The sequence below is a fragment of the Schistocerca gregaria genome, chromosome 3 (assembly GCF_023897955.1).
Source record: "Schistocerca gregaria isolate iqSchGreg1 chromosome 3, iqSchGreg1.2, whole genome shotgun sequence".
NCBI lineage: Eukaryota > Metazoa > Arthropoda > Insecta > Orthoptera > Acrididae > Schistocerca > Schistocerca gregaria.
In genome coordinates this window covers 741,022,070-741,044,582 of record NC_064922.1, presented here as the reverse complement: position 1 = coordinate 741,044,582, position 22,513 = coordinate 741,022,070, and the positions used below count along the sequence as shown (strand labels likewise).

The 22,513-nt window shown below is 42.0% G+C and overlaps 1 protein-coding gene across 1 annotated transcript in view; it reads right to left on the bottom strand.

Moving 5' to 3' along the window:
- The window catches only part of LOC126353832 (HEAT repeat-containing protein 3), a 233,724-nt gene that overhangs the window by 150,460 nt on the left and 60,751 nt on the right, over window positions 1-22,513 (bottom strand). The window lies entirely within an intron of this gene.

Below are 22,513 nucleotides of genomic sequence, written 5' to 3'. Positions count from 1 at the left end.
AATGCACTGAGGTTGACGGACATAATTTTGAGCATTTATTGCATTAATGTGGTATTTACAGGCAATCCCGCTGTAACAGCATACGTTCTCAGAAATGATAAGTTCACAAAGGTACAAGTATTACATTGGAACAACCAAAATAAAATGTTCAAACATACCTACGTTCTGTATTTTAATTTAAAAAACCTACCTGCTAGCATCTGTTCGTCTAAAATTGTGAGCCATGTGTTTGTGACTATTACAGCGCCATCTATCACAAAGCGAAAAAAGTGGTCCAACTAAAACATTCATATTTCTTTACGTACTACACGAATGTGTTATAAAAAATGGGGTTCCTATTTTAAGAAACGCAGCTGACATCCGTTTGACCAATGGCAGCGCCATGTAGCGGGCCAACCATAGCGCCATCTGGTTTCCCCCTTCAAGCTAGACAAATTTCGTTCATTGTAGTTTTTTCGTTTGACGCTTATTTCGTCAGATATTTGGCCTGGTCACGATCGATGGACCACCCTGTATTTGCGAATCAAAGTCACACTCCCAAACTACAGAACAAATATCTCAGGGTGGATCATATGTTTAACGTGATGAAGCGTCTTACGTCGAAAGCCTTTGGATTGTTTTCACAGTTCTCGTCTGGTGCAATACGAGGTGTGATAAAAAATACGGTGAATAATTTTATTAGACAAAGTAATTAAGTTTACACGGAATGTGATTTAATCTTCTTCAAAGTACTGTCCTTGGCTAGGAATACACCTATCCCAATGCTGATTCATTACTAGAAGCACTTCTGGAACATTTCTTTTGGAAGGGCATTCAGCTGCACTGTAGTGGCCCCCTCAACGTCACTAATGGTGTCAAAACATTTTCCTTTAAGTACGATTTTAATTTTTGGAAAGATTCAGACATTGTATTTTACTAAGTCTGGTGAATACGGCAGATGTGGTCAAACAAACACTTTTTCCGACCAAAAACTACGCTGCAGTAATGAAGGAAGTCATTTCTTTGAATAATGTATAGCAAACGTTGCAATAAGCCCTTGTAAAATTCGACGTTTACAATTGGTCCGACTGGAAAGAATTCTGATAGCATTATGCCATCAATATCGAAAAAGACGATGATTATGAATGATATTCCAGTTTGACTGACGTGCCTTTTAGGGTAAGGGCATTAACTGGTTTTCCATTGGGAACACTGAATTTTCATCTCAGGGTCAGAACCATAAACTTAAGTTTCATCTCCAGGTAAAATAAGTCCCGACCCGAATGAAGACGACCGTCTACTCCGTGCAAACTGACACGACTTTCCTTCTGCTCATCGCTGAAAAGTCTGGGAACAAATTCTCCACTCACTCATCACATTTGCAAATCAGATATAGCTTTGCACGGACCCGTATGAGATGCTAAGTTCTTCGGCAAGTTCTCGAACAGTTACTCACCCGCTCGAAAGAATTTTTGCCATTTTTTGCAGGTTTTCTTCTTGTTTTGAAGTTAATGGACGTCCCTAACGTTTCTGTGTTCTATAGACTCATTTCAGGTTTTAAATCGCCCACATAACTTTTTAACAGTCTTCAGATTTACAGCGTTATCGACACACACAAATTTCAACTTTTCATGAATTTCTTTGGCCTTTTTTTGCAATTTTATAAAATGTTAACTGTTCACGTGTTGTTCGCAATCCATGATACACGACAGACACGGTAAACACACCCTCAGGCTAGCGCCTCTGGACACTGATTGGCCAGTCAGATGTTCCAGATTGACGCTGCCTGTCTCGACGGATCAGGTGGTTAGACAAATTACATCAAATGGTTGTCAGGAGTTACTGCTTAAAAAAATTGATTCGCCGTATTTTTTGATCACACCTCGTAAGTGTCCATTTTCCATCGCACCTATCAAACAAAGTCAGTGCAGGTCCACTAGCAACGTTGCTCCCTGCAACTGCGATCCGAATTGTTTTTACAGAAGTTCAGACTAGCAGGCTGTGATACCAGGAAGCATGCGAAGCTTTCAAAAAACGCGAGCTTTTGATTCCGATCGCCGACGCGTGACAGGGTGGTAGTGCTATCTCCTGGTAATGGAAAAAAAAGAACATTGCATTATTGCACAAGGTGTATGGATAGCAGTAGGCTGCAAGCATTTTATACCGGTGCGTCCTTCAGCTAGAAGAAAAAACCGTGCGCTGCAGACGCAGAGGCGCCTTCAGCAGGCCGCGAGTGGCTGGAAAGAAGGCTGCCACAGCCGCGCTGCCGTGCCAAGCCGCTCCCAGTTCCCAGCCACCCGTTCTGCCCTCCACATGCTCGCTTTCTCCCCAACACCGACGGAGAACAGCAATCTACTACGGAAAAAATACAGAAATTACAAACGAGAAAGCGTCAACGAAGCTCAATCGTCGATCGACAGTATCAAGATAACGAACTAATGAGCACATAATAGTGGGAGTTTTATATTGCCGAAGGAATTTCATTCGCATGTCGTGCAAAGCCACAGACAATATGGGGGAGGAGGAGAAGGAATGATATGAGTTTCAATCACAAAGTTATTTGTGTACTTTCCCTTCTTGCGGTACAATGTTGTATACCAGATAACTTTCTACACTGAAGTGACCCCAGCGTATTAGACTGTTAAAAACAAACTGCCTTTAACACACGTTCTGCCATTTTCAGTTGAATAAATATCTTTATTGTCAGCGTATTTAAAGTTGCCTTTTCGTATCACCAATAAATCACAAATCTCTCGTAACAGCGTCTTACGCATCCCCCCCCCCCCCCCAATAGAAATATGTTGCTGCATAAGTGCTGCCTTCAGACTTTCCCGAGCACTACGATGTTCAGCTGAACCCATCAATACAATTTCATCCATACAATTTCTACATGTTTTATAATTATATACCCACCTTATACTTCCTCATGAAGTACGTCTTCTCTTTTTGAAGCCGGCATAATATTTCCTTGGTTCATTTAACTTACTTTGATTCTGTAACTACACCTTCCAGCGTAGCCTGCTCATTGATCCATGTTTGATTCCCCGTCGGCCTCTTTTTCCTCACCAATCCCGAGTTCTTGAATGGTAATAAACACTGATTTGAAACTTTCCTTTTCATACACATTATAAACTGTTTTGAAACGCGTATTTACGAGGGGCATCCAACACATTTTTTTCTCTGCCAATTTCAGTTGAAAAAATGCGGAATTTGTTGGACATACACTATGTGATCAAAAGTATCCGAACACCTCCAAATCATACGTTTTTCATTTTACGTGTATTTTGCTGCCACTTACTGCCAGGTACTCCGTATCAGCGACCTCAGTAGTCATTAGACATCGTGAGAGAGCAGAATGGGGCGCTCTGTGAAACTCACAGACTTCGAACGGGTCAGGTGATTGGGTGTCACTTGTGTCACACGTCTGTACGCGAGATTTCCACGCTCCTAAACATCCCTAGGTCCACTGTGATAGTGAAGTGAAGTGAAAATGTGAAGGGACACGCATAGCACAAAAGCGTGTAGGCCGACCTCGTCTGTTGACTGACAGACCGCCGACAGTTGAAGAGAGTCGTAATGTGCAATAGGCAGACATATGTCCAGACCAGCACACAGTACATGCAGTTTGGAATTCCTATGACAGTTGGGCGGTAGGTGAGGAAACTTGGATTTTACGGTCGAGCGGCTGCTCATAAGCCACACATCACGCAGGTAAATGCCAAACGACGCCTCGCTTGGTGTAAGGAACATAAACATTGGACGACTGAACAGTAGAAAAACTGCGTGTGGAGTGACGAATCACGGTACACAATGTAGCGATTCGATGGCAGGGTGTGGGTACGGCAAATGCCCGGTGAACGTCATCTGCTAGCGTGTTTAGAGCCAACAGTAAAATTAGGAGGTGGTGGGTGTTATGGTGTGGGCGTGTTTTACATGGAGGGGGCTTGCACACGTTGTTTTGCGTGGCACTAACACAGCACAGGCCTACATTGATGTTTTAAGCATCTTCTTGCTTCCCACTGTTTAAGAGAAATGCGAGGATGGCGACTGCATCTTTCAACACCATTGAGCACCTGTACATAATGCATGGCCTCTTGCGGAGTGGTTACACGACAGCAACGTCTCTGTAATGGACTGGCTTACACAGAGTCCTGACCTGAATCCTATAGAACACCGCTGGGATGTTTTGGAACGCCGACTTCGTGCCAAGCCTCAGCGATCGACATCGATACCTCTCGGAGAAGCACTCCGTGAAGAACGGGCTGCCATTCCCCCAGAAACCTTCCAGCACCTGAGTGAACGTATGCCCGAGAGTGGAAGCTGTCATCAAGGCCAAGGTCATCCGACAGTACCGATGGAGGACGCCACGAACTTTTAAGTCATTTTCAGCCAGGTGTCCGGATACTTTTGATCACATAGCACAGTAGTATATTTCCGCTTCAGAGCCAATAGTTTCATGAAGGTCCCATAGGTGGCGGCGCTAAACGTAGCCTTCAAAACTGAGTCGGTAAAGAAGGTGCGTTCAAAGAACTTTCTTCAGGCGGAAAACCAGACCTTCGCAGATATTCATAAGCGCTTGCAGAATGTCACGGAGACCTTACAGTGAACACGAGCACGGTAACTTGGTGGGCGAGGCGTCTGTCATCATCGCAACAAGGTCGCGCAAAAATTGCCCACGTGCCGACTGGGCGCACACAGCTGTGACTCCTGCACTGTTGGAACGTGTAGACATTCCCATACGAGGTGATCGACGGATCACACACAAACCCATCGCTGCTCTACTGGAAGTGACTGTTGGTAGTAATGACACACTCGTCCACCATTTAGGGTGCTCAAAGGATTGCGCCCGCTGGTTTCCTCGCCGTCCAAGAGACCACAGAGGGCAAAAAAGGACAATCTCTGCGGAATTGCTTGCACGTTAAAAGACCGTTCGTGACAGCTTTTTGAACAACATCTTCACAGGCGACGAAACATAGATTCATCACTTCGAACCGGAAACAAGACGGCAATCCATCGTGTGGCACACCACCACATATCCTCCGCAGAAAAAGCTCAAAAACGCACTCACAGCCGGTAAGGTCATAGCGACGATCTTCTGGCACTCTGAAGCGGTTATTCTGTTTGATGTCCTCCCTCATGGCGCAATGATCACTTCATTATTAATTTATATTTTATTTTTGACATACTGGTTATAAATTACTGAAGCCTTATTGACATTCTTGCGAGAGCCAGCAATGGAAAAACTATCTGTTAAGCAAGATATAGGAGATAGGGGAAATACGCTCAGACGTGAAGGAGAATGTAGCGATTCCAGAGGCCAGTGCCGAGAGGTGTGTATATTATCGAACTATCAGTTTAACAATTCATGGTTGCAAAATATCGCCGCGACTTATTTACAGAAGAAAAGAAAAACTTGAAGAAATCAACCCCGGCAAAGATCAATTTGGAACACGCAAGGCAATACTGACCAAAAGATTTCTCTTGGAACATAAATTAAGGAAAGGCGTATCTACGCTTACAGAATTTGTGGCCGTAGAGAAAGCTTTTGAAAATGTTGACGGAAACACACTCACATTCTGTAGGTAGTGGGAATAAAATAGAGGGAGCGAAAGGTTATATACAGCTTGCAGACAAACCAAAAAAACAGTTCAAGGACATGAAAGGGAAGCCACAATTGAGAAGGGATTGAGACAGTTTTAGCCTAACCTCAATTTCATTCTTTCTGTACACTGAACAAGCAGTAAAGGAAATTTGGGAATGGAATGAAAGTTTAGGAAAAGAAATTAAAACTTCGATGTCTGCCGACGACACTGCAATTTTGTCCGACAGCAAATGATTTGGAAAAGTACTTCAACAGAATGGACAGCGTCTTGAAAACAGGTTATAAGTTGAACAAAAGTAAAACTAGGGTCATGGAATGTAGCCAAATTAAATCAGACAATGCTGGGATGAATTCAGGGCGGAGGGAGGGGGGCGGCAGAAAGTCCCTTTACATGATAACGTAATACAGTTCGACATGTACATAAACATTACGAGTTCAAAACAATACGAAAATAGTATACTTGTTTACTGTTGTTAAGCAGATCACCTCTTTGTGATCAATTGAACAATCGCCGATGAAGTCAACCTGTAAGCATTCTACAGAATTAGGCATACAGAGATTGCTCACACGGGACTACATACGCAAATAACGTTCCTTGCTTTTGGCCAATATCAGTGAATGAGTTGAGCTATCGAGACTTCGAGTAACATATGCTGCTCGCACACCTGCTGGACGCAAATGATAAAAATTCAAAAAAGTTATGTTCTGACAACAGAGATTTATCGTACCTCACAACAAAACCGTTACTTTTTTGGGGTGTGGGCGATTGGGTAGGGAGGGAGGAGGTAAAAGGTAAAAGACAATTCACACTTTTATAATGAAATCAAGAGCAATCTGCCGCATGTTATGACTTGGGCGGGGTTAATGACGGACCGTCAGCTTGAACCATATTTCTTTGACGATATTTTGAACCAGCACAGCAATCATCACACGATTAACACACGGTTGCTTCCAGAATTAAGGGCTAGCGGAGAGGTGACATCGTTACGATTCAACAAGAGTGAACTCCACTACATTTTGCCCTTAGTGTCTCGAAACGGCTAAATGACCTGCTTCCAAAGTGGTCGACTGGACGTGAATAAGACGACCTTCCAGCACTGCTGCCATGGATTCCACAAAGCAGTGCAGTGGACGACACCATCCTCTCCCCCCCCCCCCCCCCCCCAAAAAAAAGCGCACAAAGTTTACAGCAACTTTAAGTCAATGCTGATAATCTTTTGTCATTCATGGAATTATTCATAAGGGATTTCTTCAATACTGTTAGACAGTCGCTGGGAAGTCTTACTGTGATGTTTCGAGGAGACTGTACCCACCTACCCTTATTGCCTGCCCTGTGTGATTTTTTCCTCTTCTCGAAAGGAACGGGCGGTTTTTTCAATCCACAGAAGAGATAAGAGTGGAAATTTTACTAATGTTAACACGATTAACTTCCAGCACAGCTTCGACAGTGGGAAAATCGCTGGAAGTCTTGCATACAGTCTTGCGAGGGGACTGATTGAAAGGTGAAAATATAGCGTCAAGGTACGGTTTTGCATGGATATTCTCGAAAATTTTGAACAGCACATCGTAACTTCTGTAAGGCGGACGGTGCCTCTTAACCTCACTTTCACCGTACAGTATCATGCCGGCCGACGAGACGTTACGTCCACGTCCAGTGCGAGTCGCCCAGAAGCAAACGCGGCTCGCGACCACGACTGCCGCATTCCGCGCTGCTGGAGCTCCGCAGACCGCAGGGCATCCGTCTATGAGCGGCGCTCGGGGTGTAATTCCAGCATCACTCATCACTAATATTGAATCCCGCGGGCGTGCGTTATTGCGCCGGCTCTTTCCCCCATCTCTATCTGCGCGCCGCGCCGTGCCATGCCACGCCGCCTGGCGTGCGGGTGCCTACGGTAGTAATTTTGCAAGCATCACATTAAAGTTAGCTGGCACTGCGGTGGCGACGGAGGCGGGGGAAGAGGGAATTATTAGCAGCCTTTGGTGGCACCTAGTGTCCCCAGTTGTAATCTAGCAACTCAAATTGTGATGGGCTTCATTAGTCTGTCCCGAAATGAGACTGACCAGTCCCCGGAGGGGCGCGCGCCGGCCGCCCGGACAGAGACAGTAATAGCGGCCAACACGGGCGCCGGCGTACAGCTCCCGGGCGCGCCTAATGAACGGACCTGACTGGACCGGACTGCTCCGCTCTGACCCCGTTACGCCATCCAGCCAGTGCACACTCTGAAGAGCCGCGCATCCTCTGATAAACTTACCAAAGATATCCAACCATTCACAGTGCACTTTTCGTTCTTAAATACACTTTGCTAAGTAACATGCTTCCTGTTTTTATGTGTGGTTCCAGCGGTAGTAAATTTCTTACAGGGAGTCATTTTCCTGTCTAGCCTGTACTTGTATTTTGATTAATACATTATTTCATTATCACGCGATGAGCTGATTTCGCCCCTTGATCATTATCAAGCTACAATGCAATAAAAACTGTCATGCTTACGGAGTCTTACACTTCCTAGTCACATTCATGTGATCACGTGTCAAAAGCCTGATGCGGCGCAGACCACTGCGGTACGTGCAGGAAGAGAGTCAACGAGGTTTTTGATATCACTTATCGAATCCACCCCCATAGCGCCCTGTCGTTGGTAACAGAACTGTAAGATTCCATCAGACGCCAACAGCTGTAGCACGGAATCTGTCGAACCCAATAGCGCACGTCATCTGAACCACACCTCCAGCGGCTCTGGACTACCGAACGCCCTCTGCCTCCGCTCTTACCCGCTCCCGCTTGGAGCCTCTTCGCCAAGGGACGCTTGGACGACGCCACCTATTAGTTCGCGTCATGTAGGAAGGCGGCCCAATCTTCAGCCGTTCTGCGATCCCGCTCCATAAGATTCATTCCCTCTCCGAGAGGCTAGCCGCGAGTTACAAACTACACTGCGAGAATATCTTTTCCGCACACTACACTGTTGAGGTACATGGCAACAATGCGGTTTCATTCAAAGAGCGACCAAGTTATTCATTAGGTGTCCATGTTACTTCCTTGTTGTTGCATAGCTGTGAACGTTTATCTGTAAACGTTTTAGCGCGATTGCCAAATAAACGTGAAGTTGCTCACAAGCGACTTTTAATCAAATTGCGTGCCTACGGAGTACCTTCTCAGCTGTGCGTACTACAGTATGTAGTAATTGACGGGAAATCATCGATTAAGACAGAAGTGATATCTGGCGTTCCTCGAGAAAGACGTATAGACCCTCTGCTGTTCCTGATGTAGATAAACGATTTAGGAGACAACCTGAGCAGTCCTCTGAGATTGTTTGCAAATGGTGCTGTGATTTATCATCTTATAAAGTCATCTGATGATCAAAAGAAATTACAAAACGACTTAGACAAGATTTCTGATTAACGCAAAAAATGGCAATTAACTGTAAATAGTGAAACGTGTGAAATCATTCGCATGAGTGCTAACAGGAATCGGCTAAACTTTGCTTACAGGGTAAAACACACAAATCTAAACTTAAACTGGAACGATCACATAGATAATGTTGTGGGGAAAGCATGAAATACTGCGATTTATCGGCAGAACACTTAGAAAATGTAACACTCTACAAAACAGACTAACACTACCTTCCTTCGTCCATCCTCTTCTGTAGTATTGCTGTCGGGGGATTGGGGGAGGGGGAGGGGGTGGTGGTGGTGGTGGTGGTTTCCGTGTTTTCGCATCAGATAGGATTGACGGAGGGCATCGAAAAAGCACAAAGAATGGCAGCTGCTATGTTTTGTATTATCGCGAAATAGGAGGAGAAAGTGCCGGGGGTATGATAAGCGAACTGGGATGTCAACCATTTTGTTGCAGCAGGTTTTTCTCATGAACTTTCAATCACCACCTTTTTTCCTCGGAGTGTGAAAATATTTTGTAGGCACCCACACACACAGTGAGGAATTATCATCACAATAAAATAAATCAGAGCTCGAAGGGTAAGATTTCAAGCGTTTGTTTTTTCCCGTGCGCTGTTCGAGAGTAGAACTGTAGAAAAATAGCTTGAAGGTGGTTCGATACACCCTCTGACAGGCACTAAATTGGAAATGCAGAGTAATTATATGGATGTACATGCTCCACAAACAGGCGAGGTGGTTTATGTACCGCATTTACAACTTTTTAAAATGTGAACCTGAATGCGAAACTGCTATTTTTGACATTCCGAAGGCTCAAAAGCGAACTGCAGAAGCATGTGTCGGTAAGAGAACTGTACAGAGAATAGTAAATGTGTCGCCTTGACAGCATCGAATTCACTAGAAAGCTGTAACACAAAGGGATGGTGTTCTGACAATATTTTAAAGCGCTCCATGTTTGAATTATATGTAAGTAAGGAATACCCGATATCACAAAAACTGATTACAGTAATGGATAAGGAAATTGGTCTCAAAGGCAGCGCTTCGTAAATAAGAAGCATTTTAAAATACATTGGTTTCAAACATGTTAAGAAGATAGTTTAACTGAAAAAAGTGACATACGTGCAGCACGAACCAGATTTCTTATAAAGACAGGCGATACAAGAGGAGGATGTAGTTCAACTGTGTATAACATTGATGAAGCCTAGGTGAATCAATCATTCCATGAGTAACTGCTGGAAAATCAGTGATGGTACTGGTAGTTTTACAGTTCCCATAGGAAAAGGTTGTAGGACAACTCTGTTGATACTAAAAAATATGGTAATATACTGACAATTTTTACGATAGTCTATTGTACCAGTCTTTGCTAGTAGTAATTCTCTTTCCCGCACAGTGATTTACATTGAATTACAGTCTAACACACCCGCATACAGGCATTACACACATTATAAAAAATTATGGGAAGTAAAATCGCAATAAATGGCAATTATTGCAACATTTTTCGATAATCTTGTCATTAGACAGTCGTCATTTAGAGAAAAATTTTACTTTACGTCTTCACAAAGCTTCGTAGCTGCTCTAGCCTTCCGATGTAATAGAATTACTGTGGAGCAGTGGAGGCAACGTCAATATGTGAAGCAAGGTTTCTCTAATATAGACGATTAATCGAAATTGGTTTTAAAATGTATTATCCCTCTCATCCCCTCTCAAATTTGTACGTAATAAGATTTACCAAAGGCAAATGAACCTGATTTTGCCCGCAGCAATATGGCTCGGCAACAACGACTTTTGGTTGCCCAGTTTCTGCCGCCACGCACGCGCAGACCCCATCCCTTCCACGCTTCACAATCACTTCGCCTCCATGCCACGAAACGCCGTCATATGTGAAGCGGGCTATCCATGTTGATATTGTAATTGCTGGACACTGTTCTTTGCTGCATTATTGTAATGCGTCTTCGTCTTCATTCGCTTGAACAAAACCTTCTGTTTGTTGTGTTAACTTGCTCGTTAGTCATTTCTGCTCCTGTCCAGCTTTCCTACAATGACACTTACCGCACCATTCTGTAGCCCACCTATCCTTACAACTGTGCACGAAGTCGTACACAACAAGGCTCTGGAAGAGATGTGGAACACACGATACTAGTGCCATGGCCAGCTACGCTAGGTTTCTCGTTGAGGATCCATGGCGTAATCGAGGTGGTCCCACAGATCCTCAATTGGATTTAAATCCGTAGAGTCTGGTGGCCACGAGAGTCCGGTGAACTCAAGCTGGTGCTCATCGAACCACACGCGTACCTCAGAGCTTTGTGCCAAGATCAACTGTTCTCCTGTTAGATGCCATCACGCTAAGGAAAAACAAATTGCATGTAGAGGTGGACATGGTCCCCAAAGATAGTTTGCATACTTGTGTTGATGCATTGTGCCTTACAAAATGGCGAGATCAGCCAGAGAAAGCGCTCCGGTCTAGACCCTTCCTACGATTGTTGCAATGTGTTTGCACGACGGCGTGAAACATCTGAAAGCAAACAACTATCAGTCTGATGGAGCACAAAATGTGTTTCATTTGAAAATGTCGCTCGTCGTCACTGAGTGGATATCGGACTGCGATATTGGCGTGAAAATGCCAACCTTCGTCCGCCGATGAAGAGCAGACAGTACGGGCGCATGAACCAGGTACCTGCTGCAGAGGCCGGTATGCAGCAACGTTCGCTGGAGACACTGTTGGTAGCCTCTTGGTCAGTTGCTCAGTAGTTGCTCGCCTATTCGCCTGTACACATCTACGGAACCGTCTCCCCCCCGTCATCTATGGACCGTGGTGCATCACAGTTGCCTTGGCGCCAGTTTTGGATAGACTCCGTTTGTCATGCACGGTATACTTCAACCACGGCGGCAGGCGAACAGTTTAGGAACTCCGCGCTGTTTAGGAAATGCTTCCATCTTTGGCCCGAAAGCCAAGATCGTGCCCTTTTGGCAGTCAGATAAACCGCTCAGTTTCCACATTATGACAACTGCACTTTCTTTCTGCGTCCCCGCGACACGCTTTATATATCCTCCGCTGCTAGTGCTCCAGCCTGCCTTCTGCGAGTGGTTACAACACGCTGACGTAGTTGTCACGTTAATGTAACTGGACTGTGTATATTCCACAGATTTACGAGGGGAAAGAATCAATTTTTCACAGTGACAAAACCCACACAGGTTTGCGCTTTTTCCATTTTACATATGGAGTTCATACCTGCTATTGTGTGAAACTCTGATCAGGGGCGCCATTATATGTCGCTTTCTCCTACAGTGCATGATCTACCATGCAGAAGGCCTAATAACATTTTGTGATGTAGCTTGATAATGACCAAGAGGGCAAAATTAACTAATTGCTGAATAATGAAATAAAGTATTTTTCAAAATAAAACAAAAATCTATGCAGGAAAACAACTTTAATACACGCAATACCTACGCGTTTTCTTAACATGCATTACCAAGGCTATGTTACTTCATGCCCATCGTAAAACAAATTAAAGATGTACTGACGTGTTAGTGGGATGCAGAACACGAAAACATAATTTAGCACACGCTTAACAACACCAACGCACATTTGGTAGCGGACGTACTCTACACACCCTAAAAAATTAAAAATGCAAACTTCGTTAATTGTTGAGTTTTACTTTTTAGGGCGTTACTGATGTGTAAGAAAATAGAAAAATATTGTAAATGACACTCATGAGGGAAAGTGAAATCCGCTATTGACTTAAATCTTTGGTTTATATTTAACAGAAAAATTTAAAACATTTATGGAATCAGGCAGAAGTAGTCATTAAAATCAAATATTTTCCAAAATTTTAAAATATTAACCTATTGACTATAATGCAATATTTTCTAAAGGTGGACATAAAATATTACCCTCCCTCTTTTGGTATTGCGAGGGTTAGCTAATATATTCGTGTTCTTTTAATGCTTGGTAACAAAAGCGCCATAGCGGTATGTAGGAAGTGTATTCATTCGGTTGTGCAGTAAATGCGGCGTCTACATGTACTTAGAAACAAGTAAAACATCTTTCAGTGCTGCAAATACCGCTAATCGTTTCTTTACCGACGCAAAAGTACGTAAGATATAACCATGTCATTGGCAAACGGAGCACACGATGCACGCCTTCAGTACATTTCATGACGTAAAAACACCTGAATTCACACGATGACGACGGCTTGATCATACAACGCTTAGAGGAATTTAAAATAAAAGTGACTAATGTAGTAAATGGTACATTTGTGTACTTCCCGCCCTTGTTTCAAAAGCTAAATAGTTCCTTACTTTTTGTCGCGCTTTTATTAATTTTGCAGTCGTTACAGGTCACCAAAAGGCCTCTTTACATGAAATTATAACCTCTGGCAAATTAACCTAACTTTATGAAAACAATGCTGTCAAGCAACTCTATTCTTAAAGAAAATCTGTAATTAGCTACAGCCTTCAAACGTTTAACGTCATCATAAAGTAGTTTTTCCTGTATGGTGGTATATCAGCTGCATCTTTTGCCATACCCTCCTATAGTTAATGTGCAGGGCGTCCCACTCAAAAGAGGCCCCACAAACTTGTGTAGTAATTCTGCTGAAATTGCACTGTACAATTTGTGGCGTTTGATGTGGCAACACTGCACTCTGCGACATTATGACGCAACAATGTGTTACAGCGCGTCACTGTGGCTGGAGCTCAGTGTTCAGTTTATAGTGACAATTTTTCGCTGGTCTCTCGCAGAGCGCGTGTTTTTTGTGAATCAATATTGGGTTACTGGTTGCATTAATACATGTCAGCGAATGTTTGTTGAACGGTTTGGTGACCAGCATACACAGTCCACATGCTGCATGCAAAAGTCAGTGTACAAGATGGAGAGCAGTGGAACGATGTTGGATCTTCACAATGGGCGACGGTCGCCAAATTTAGCATATGATAAAATTCAGGAGTAAGAAGATGTATTTGTTTGTCTTCTCAAAAAATATTCCTATACCGGGATACTGGCCTCCAAAGATGACACTAAGAAAACCATTTTGAAGATGCGAATTTCGTGAAAATTTTTTGAATACTGTATCTCTAACAGTTCTAGATATTTTGTTAGAGATTTTTTTATTTGAAAGATAATTTCTTTATTATTACAATGGTATCCTCCGTTTCGCCATCTCTCAAAGCTCTGTTTCTGTCGCCTTTCGAATTTTTTTAATAATCTACAGTTGTTTTTTCTTTCCAATCCAGAAAAGCTGTATTTTTTCTGTTTATTAGTACTATGTAGTACTATATTCTCTGTAAAGGAGAGCTTGCACTTTTAAGTTAGACAGGTTTTATTTAATTTTTTTTTACTTTCAAGGTTAATGCATGTCTTCACTTAAGTTGTTTCTTACTAATTTCTTTGTTACAATGTTTATTTCTATTTATTTTTTGCAGTTATTTCTTTTCACTTTCATTGACGCAGACATTTCTTTTCACTTTCATTGACGCAGACATTTCTTTTCACTTTCATTGACGCAGACATTTCTTTTCACTTTCATTGACGCAGACATTTCTTTTCACTTTCATTGACGCAGACATTTCTTTTCACTTTCATTGACGCAGACATTTCTTTTCACTTTCATTGACGCAGACATTTATTTCACTTTGTTGTCAGTTTCTTTGTCGTGGTTGTTCATTGCATGTTTCCATATTTTAGTTTTTCAGTGCTGGTTTTTTTTTTTACTGAAGAGGCTTCAAAGAAATCTGAGACCACCCAGTGAGTTCTGTGTTTTCGTGAGGAAGTTGTCGGTTGACAAAGTTGCAGTGTGTATTGTGAAAAGGACTGTTAGAAATGTCTTCTGACTGGGGCCACAGGAGACTGAAATGTGCTAACTATTTGCATATCCATAAAAGAGTGATATATAAGACAAACAAAAACAAGACACTGCTCAGGTTGGGGATAAGTATTCTCATTTGAATACTGTGTTTCAAAATGAAGATGTTTCCTATGACAACTTTGTGTGTTCTAAATGTTTTGACAGAATTACAACAATCATAGTATCTGAAGAAGGTGAAGCCTCCCATAGTGCAGATGATACAGATTTTGCATCAATAAAGGAAGAATTAAATACCCTGGATCAGTGAACTACAGGGGTACGTGTTATTCCTGTTAAGAAACCGTGTTCAGTGAAGTCGAGACATAAGCTCTATGCAGCAAGAAAGAACAGAGAAATTACTAAACCTATGGATGGATACACTACAGCAAAACTGACCACACTCTTCGAAGTAGAAATTCCATCTTCAGAAGAAAATGAACCAAAGCACTCTTTCGCCTCATGCCAGGAATTTTTCACGAATATTTAATTCAGCTGTTGAATACTGTGCATACTACAGTGAAAAGGTGGAAGTTTTAACTATTATTCCAGAGACATTTTCAAACAAAACAATTTTGAACCATGTTCCACCAGAATCAAAGTACAAGGTAGGCTAATCAAGAAATGTGAGGGCTGTAAAAAGAGTCTTTGGAAGACCAGATCATCCTGTAGAAGCAGCTCAAATAATGCAGTCATTTCATCTGGAAGATAAATGGGACTGTCGTCACCAGAGTGTCAACGAAACAGACGCTGTAACTGTAACAACAGTTGAAGATCAAAAAGTTGTGAAAGTGAAGAGTTACATGACTCGCAGTATTAAAAAAACTTTTGCAATTTATAGGAGCAATTATGCAACTACACATACTCTAAGATCAAAATTTTATGCACTACGACCTAAGTAGGTAGTTCCACACCCACCTAGAGTTGTATGTTTATGTGTGTACTGAATGAACTTTGACCTTTGTGTAGTAACTTTGAAGAACTTACTGGAGCACATGACATATGACAGACTTGTCTGTTTCAAGAATGTGGCGACTGCCCTGCAAAGGGAGGATTATCTTTACAGATACTCGGCCAGGAAGCTGTAGCAGGTAACTCGGCAGAAATTACATATCCGGCATGGGAGGAAAATAAACTAATTAAGAAAACAGTTGCCTTTGACAGTTTCCTTGATGAACTTGGTAAATGGTCAGTGAAAGCACTGACACACCAGCATCTGAAGAAATTGTAACAACACATTGCAGAAGTCAAAATGTGTGTACAGGCTGAAGAACTATGTTTAGTGCTTCACTGTGATTTTGCTGAGAACTGGTCTGTAATTCTCCCAAAAGAAGTACAAGAGCATCATTAGAGTAATGATCAGGTTTCAATTTCTACAGGAAAACAACAGGACCACAAGTGCTGCAATTATAAGTGATTACACAGTACATGACTCAGCACATGCTTTGCTTGCAATGTGCAAAATTCAACTGCAAACAGGGCAGAGAAGATCATCACTATTTATGATGGTGCTCCAAAATCATTACCAGCTCTTTGAACTGAGTAAGTCCCTTGTGCCAACTGATTTGGTATGCTACTGGTCACGGGAAGAGGTCTTGTGGCAATGTAGGCGGCCTGAAGCAACAAGCTACAAAACATAACTTTCCAGACAAAATACAAGTGTGATTCAGAATGCTGAGGATTTTACGAGAGTCATGAAATCTTACACATCAACAGCCCTAATTCTTTTGTCCAAAGAGGAAATCGGAGAATTCCGTGAGCAGAAAAAAGAAGAATGGTCCAAACAAACTACTCAGTGAAAGGAATTCATGAGAAATTTCTGAAGGGCGCACTCATACTGCACCTCAGAAACAGCAGGATAATATTCAGATTCACAACCTGAGGAGGAGAATGTTTGTGGTGTGTGTATGATTGTGACTGGTGGATTGCAGAGATTACAGACACCAGTTATAAGTTAAACAAAACTGTAGTGAACTTCATGCTACCACATGGACCAGCTGCTGGATGTAGGTTTCTAGCTGAAGGACAGCAACAATGCCATATGTGCTCACTTCCCGATCACAATATTTTGAAGATTGTGTTAGTGCTCCAGTTCCTATTGGCTCAAATGGAAGGCATCATTCTATATCAAAGGAAGATACTGAAGCAGTGGAACACATTTTTGGTCCACTAACTGGCTAATTTCAATACAAAACAGAATGCACGGAAGTTGCATAAATTGAAACCTCCAAGTCTTTGGACCTTTCACATACATTTTAGAACCAAAGAAAATGCTTGAAAATGAGTCTCTTGCTCATCTTTCAAAACTAAAATTATGTCAAATAAGGCTAGGTTTTGATTCTTATGAGCCTTTCATGTGATAATGTGGTAATAAAAGAAGGTTTTATGTACGGCAAAAATTTCAGTTCCTTTTCAGGGAATATAGAACTAATAGTACTAATCAACAGAAAAAATCAAAGTTTTATGGATTGGCTTTTTTTGAAATTTTTTCCCGTAAATTATAAAAAATGTTCAGAACTTTGACAGGTAAGTCCAAATGGAGGCTTTCTTTGTAATCATAAAGCAATCATATTTCAAATTAAAAAAAAAATATTTAGAACTGTTCCAGAGATATAAATTTTTTCAAAATTCACATCTTCAAAATGGTATGCTCAGTGTCATCTTTGGAGGGCTGTATCCCTGAGCACAAAATTATTTTGGAGTCTGCTGAGACAAACACAGTTCACATCAAAATGCTTCGGGAATTTGTGAACCAGTTGGATGACTAAGAACTACTCTCTCGACTGGTGCAAACAGGATGGCAGCATACGTCACAAGTCTCGTTCGAGTGACCGTGGCTGAGGTTGAATCATTTCGAAAAGGCTGTGGCCGCCTAGGCTATCGGATTTAACACCACCAGACTTTTTACCATGGGGTAGCCTAAAAGGCAAGATCTACAGGAACAATGGATAGTGCAGCTGTTAGAACATCATACTTTAATTCCTAATTAGTGAGGTTCAAATCATCAACCAGACATTCTGACTAGTTTTCAGTCATTTTCTTAAATTACAAGGATTAATGCGAAGACAGTGTTGAAAAACAACATGAATTCTTCCCCATATTTAACAAACACGAGTTTGTACTCTTTCTTGAATAACTTGTCATTCAAGGGACTTTAAAAAAGCGTTTCTCTATTTCTGGTACACATAGTGAGTTTGGTTTTTGTATAGATTCCTTTGCTGCTTTGATATACGAGGTTTGTCCCATAAAGTCTGTGACACACACACACACACACACACACACACACACACACACACACGCTCACTCTTTTAGAATATTCTTCTCTGCAGTCGCTATTACTCTCCATGTACTTTTGGCACCATGGAATACGAAATGCACTGCCTAGGTTTTTAGCCAACAAAGAAATGATTTCTATACATCACAGAATCTTCATGACAGAAAGCAAACAACTTCCTGATTTGTAGGAACAGGTGATCATTACTAGGTGCAATATCATAGCTTTTTTTTTTTTGAATTCGCATTCTGGAAGCCTCCGAGTTCATATTCCGGTCAGGGAATCCACATTTTGGTTTCTCTAAACCTGCAAATGGTAACCCGATCTTGTGTTATTGTGCAAATGATCTCATTGCTGATGGCCACTTAAACACTAATCTTCCTCAGGTCATCTGATCTCATCCTTACTGACCACATCTGAGTCATCACAGATACGTTTGCATCTATGACTCAGGTCCTACCGATCTCCACGAGTTGTGGGCGCCAATTGTGCGGTTGTGGAGTAGGAGGGCTATTCTGTGCTTTTTACGTGTCTAGAGGTGTTTCACATGACAACAGGATGCCGCGGTCACCAGTGTGAATGAGTGCTACACGCTACTGAAAAGGTGTTTCGTATTCAATTGGTTCGAATGACACAAAACTTAACCAAGATTCGAACTGCCTATTTGTGCACTACAGACAGGGCATCGTTCTCTTTCAATGTGTCATATTTATGACGTCAAACATGTTAAGCCTGCCGCTGCCAGTGGGAATTAACGAAGGCGACCAATTCGAGACGCAAACAGTAGTCGGCCTGCAAACAGGTTTTAGAAGCGTGACGCTGTTATCTCAATAACGTGTCGCATACAATCGCCCCTCACTTTGGTATACAGGAAGGGAGTTGCCACTCCTTCATACACTGCGAAACGGGCTTGAAGAGAATCCTGCGATATAGACAGTGCGTTAACGCAGAGGGGAATTCTGCCACCTGAGTAGCATTTGTCGCATCGCTGTCACTCTGAGGTGCCACCTTCCGGGAGGCAATTACAATGGCCGTTTATTAGGCGGGATGTAGCGGAGCGAGCCCCGGCGAGGGCGCGGGCGCGGCCGAGGCACTCGTACCATCGGCTATGCACGCGAATGGCGCCCGTGCCGCTGAATAGCTGCCGGTGGGCGTGCTATTCCCTCCCCTAGAGCAGTTCCCATTCCGCCGTTGCGTCGGCAGAATAGATATGAAGCCATTAATTCCAGATGAGCAGGCATCTTCGAATGTCTTGATGTAAATTGTCATTGGCTCAAACGGAGTTTGCTCGTCTAGGCGGCAGTTGCGCGCCGGAGACAACACTGAATGCGTCATTAATCCCTTTCCTTATCGGACGGCACAGGAAGCAGTTTCCCCTATGTCCGAAAATACACGAGGATATCTGCACAATATTTCCAGCAGTTCGGCAAATAGGCGGTTACGCTCATTAACTCAATTCGTGTTTATCCACATAGATTCGATAATGTTCAACCATGGTGAAGTGCAAGACGACGGCATATGGTTCGCAATTGAAATGAAGCATAAGCAATGATATATTTATAGAAACCACAACATTGAGAAACGTTATCAAATATGTATTCCATCAATTCGTTCTTCAGATTAAGAAATATTACGGATACTTGACACGAAAATATGATTCCAGTATCGCCGAACATCCCAAAATAAATGTTTAAAGCTTACCTACCAACTTTTGAAAAGGGCTATCGCTAAAAATCGCGCGACAAAAAATCTAACGATTTTCGACATACCCCGACTTGACGAAAATAATATTTCCGCGTTACAAAATACTATAATTCATGCTTTAAACAAGATACTTCAATGAAACCACATAGACTTACATCATATGCCAATAACTTTTAGATGAACATAATAAACAAGAAGAAACCCGTGGTAAAAAGCAGCAGGTGTGGTGAATATTGGTTTGGAGCATACGTAACAGGACTGCCTTGATAAATTAAGCAGATATGCGATGGCTTAGAAAAGCTTTACAGAATAAAATTAGTTTAACGTAACACAGACAAGAAATAAAACACACTGCGAATCACATGCTAGTTCCACTTTTAAGTCATAGTTGTAGCCTTTTTAGCTTCCTGCAGAAGTCTTGAGAAAAAGAAACATAGCTCCTGGTCTTCAAAGCCCTGAAAAAGACTCGTGAACTCTGTTATATTTTCCTTCGCAAACTTGAAAACACGTTCACATTCTCCACTGCTATGGGGTACTTTAAGAAGTCCAACGGCTCCAAGAATTCTTCATATTTGTGCCCAACTGGAAACACTTGCAACATCGTGATTTGCAGACGTTTGCAAGAAAAAACGAATGAAAGAAAACTGTGCCTCTTCAATTTTGTCTAACCAAGCAACTTCTTTTATTTTGTCTAACCTATCAACTTCAGCATGCTTTAACTTCGTCCTTGAGTGGAAACTTGCTGAAAATGCAGTCTCAGGGAGTACAAAAGTAGTTCCTCACTCATGAAAAGAAAAGGGATTTATCTGTATCCTGGAGACTATTCACTATGTTCGAAGTCTGTATGCCAATAAACTAACTCATCATCGCTTATTTGATATTGGATCAAGTTGTACTCAACTTCAAGCAAGGAGGAGCTTTTTGACTGTTTTGGGCTTAACAAAATTGGTGAACAACTGCTTTAACAAATCCATTAGAAGTTCTAATAAAAAGAGAATTTGTGAGGAGGAAGTCTGAAGGGCAACATTCAATCTGTGAAATACAGAAATAGTCACCTGAAGGAAAGCGCAAAAGGCCTTGTTCAAGTTTGAAGACAGGAACAAACAATTTTTCCTCAAGTGTTGTAGCAGAAGTCTTGCTTTTTACGATGTGTTCATCACATTTGGAATAATATGCTATTCTTTTAGGGGCATGTATAGTAGCAGAATAAACAATTATCTTCTTCTGATACTCTTTGGATCCACTTTGTTCAACTCTGGGTATTCTGAAAGATGCCAAGCTTGTGGAAATGTTTTGGGTACATAATATTACTTCCTCTTTGAAGAAAGACAAAAGTCAATGCCCACTGGTCCAGTAGTTTATCCAAATATCTGCCTAAAGATAACCAGGTAGTACGTACATGGTTCAGAATTTTCTTTGCCTCTTATTGTGCAAGTTCTGAAGGCGTTCTTTTCTTTTGACACTCTTTTCTAAAAAATAAAATATATCAACAATCTCATCCACTTTTAAGTAGTAATGTTCAAGCATCTTTTCCAGCTGCTAGACTACTAGGGTGGCATTTGCAACCTATGGTGGCAATACCTGATTGAACGTCCTTCAGAAATGTTGAAACCCCATTTTCGTGCCCTATCATCAAAAAAGCTTTGTCGGAGCAGAAAGCTACATGGTTTTCAATTGGTATGTTACGAGAATTCAGCTGTGGTAACATCGGGTTACCTATGTTTCGTCCTACTGAGTCCCCGTCTAGCGCTGGTGTGGATAGCGCAGTGCTCACTACTTTTAACCAACGCGATATCACAGGATACAACTAGACATTCGTAGCATTGCTTCCATCTGTTGCCGAAGAAAATCGTCCGTTCTGAAGGTGCTTAACATCAGATGCATTTTTTGCCATTTTATTTACAATGCACGTCGTTTTCCTGCGACCACAACTACATTTCTTTGCAACTTTTGATGTGGGAAAAACATAAATAAAGCACCAGCATGATCAGCCGCACTTAACGGCACATTGTAGTCCATAAAAAAGAAGTAAACAGGCACTCGGCCCTAATTACGCCACTGTCAACTTTCCAGAATTCGCAAAAAAAGGTGTTGATTTTCTTATTGGCTTCCTTCTATTTAAGGTAAGTTACATGTTTACTGCACTTCGTATGATTACTTAAACCGTTTGTTCCACCATGTGCAATATTAATATCACACACGGATACAATGCAAAACGCAGATTTTTCTCCCTTTCTTTATTTTAGTATGCACAGGAAATCAACAGAATAAAATTCTTTAAATGTCTCTAAGTACTTTTTCTTGTTGGATTTATTCATGCATCCTGCAATAGGTATATAGTGTTTGAAAAGGCCCGAGAACAAATGTGTCGGTATGTATTGAAACATCGTAAGGAACCTGGATCACTGATCATCACATAAAATTATAACACTCACGGTACTCCAACACTTCAGTGAAACATGTCAAAGCACATGAAGTCTTAAAGGATTAAATGAACAAGATTCCAACCTGGTGAGCAAAGGACACACACACACACACACACACACACACACACACACACACACACACACACACGCGGGCGCGCGCGCGCGCGCGCGCGCGCGCGGAGCGAATTTACTTCGTCCACACGTGGTCAAAGAATATGGATTAAATCATAACAAACGAACGGAGCGGAAAAAAGAATTTTCAGAGCATATCCTGTCGACTGTAAGATTCATATGGAAGAACTGT